Source organism: Malania oleifera, chromosome 5, assembly GCF_029873635.1.
Source record: "Malania oleifera isolate guangnan ecotype guangnan chromosome 5, ASM2987363v1, whole genome shotgun sequence".
NCBI classification, from domain to species: Eukaryota; Viridiplantae; Streptophyta; class Magnoliopsida; order Santalales; family Ximeniaceae; genus Malania; species Malania oleifera.
The window spans coordinates 16,599,947-16,601,303 of record NC_080421.1 but is presented as its reverse complement, the minus strand read 5'-3'; positions in this window follow the sequence as shown (position 1 = coordinate 16,601,303).

The following is a 1,357-nucleotide window of genomic DNA, read 5'->3' as shown; positions in this document are numbered from 1 at the left end:
GTGACAGGTTGGCAAGCTTAAATTTATTCATCGAGATCTTGAATTTAAATTTGTATTATATTTGAATAAAATATAATATAAAATTATATTAAAATTTATTTAAATCCACTCAATCTAAATTTAAGATTCAAAATTTATAATCCTAAACATAGCTTTAAGAATATTTGATTTATGGGCATAAACTTGTCTACTTGATAAATTGCCTATAATCTTTTCTTAATTACGGGAAGTCAATTATAAGCAGGGTAAAAAAATATTTTTTACACATCTTTTTGGTGATTTTGTAAACCTTTCCTTTGTCAAAGTCTTTTTTATCCAAACAAAATATTAAAGATGGATCAATTGGGACCATGTTCTCATCCTGAGCATTAAGGGACCTCATGGATTATTTCTATCACCAAGTATGAACAAGGCTTTATTGTGTGAATGACTATGTGCATAGAGTAAAATTACACCATCAATAATTGGATCCTTAAGGGTCCAATGACTTTATATGCATGGAATAGGCCTTTGCAAATGCATTGTCTTTGTCAAATCAGTCTTTTTGGCTTTGCACTCACATTAAAAACTTTTCCATCCCTCATCGCTCTGCTACGCGCTAATGCATCATATAGTATTGGTACTTTGCATGTCAATTTATCCCTCCTTTACCTCTCTCTTACCCTCCTAGCTCTCTTCTTAATCCATATCCTTCTTTCTATTTCCTCCCTCTTCTAAATGTGTCTAATCACCCCACTCTTATTCTCCCTACTTTCTACAATTTCTGCATTTCCTTCCACAGTTTGTATTCCACATGCCATTTTTATGAACTAGGACATTTATCCCAAGATTTCTTATAGGGGCCGGCATCGCAAGTCCACTTCACCCAATTCTTTGTCTCCCCATTTCAATCTTCTTTATTTAAAATATGCTTGATTTTTTTATCAAACATGCTCTCTACCTACCATCTATGCGAAACCTTTTGTTATTTCAATAAATTTAAATTTATTTTTCAAATTCTAAGAAACTAACGACAAGAGTTGGATTATATTTTCGAAAAGCCCCCTCCATCACAAGCTTAATACATTTTAATCCATAGATCAAATTAGATCAAAAGTGATTAACAAAAGAATTAACTAATTTACAATTGAGCTCCTTCTCTTTGATCACAGGAAAAGTCAATCCTAAAAGTATCATTGTGAATAGTATATACCTCGTGTGTTCTTTTGAGATATTCTTGAATTGACTTTTGGAAGGCCATCATATCTCATCATAAGTAAATAAGAGTTTTAGGCTTGCAGCATATATAGGGGAAACATGAATTTGACTTCAAATTAAGCCTAGCCGCAGCTGCAAGGTATAAGGCTAGCTAGCTGCA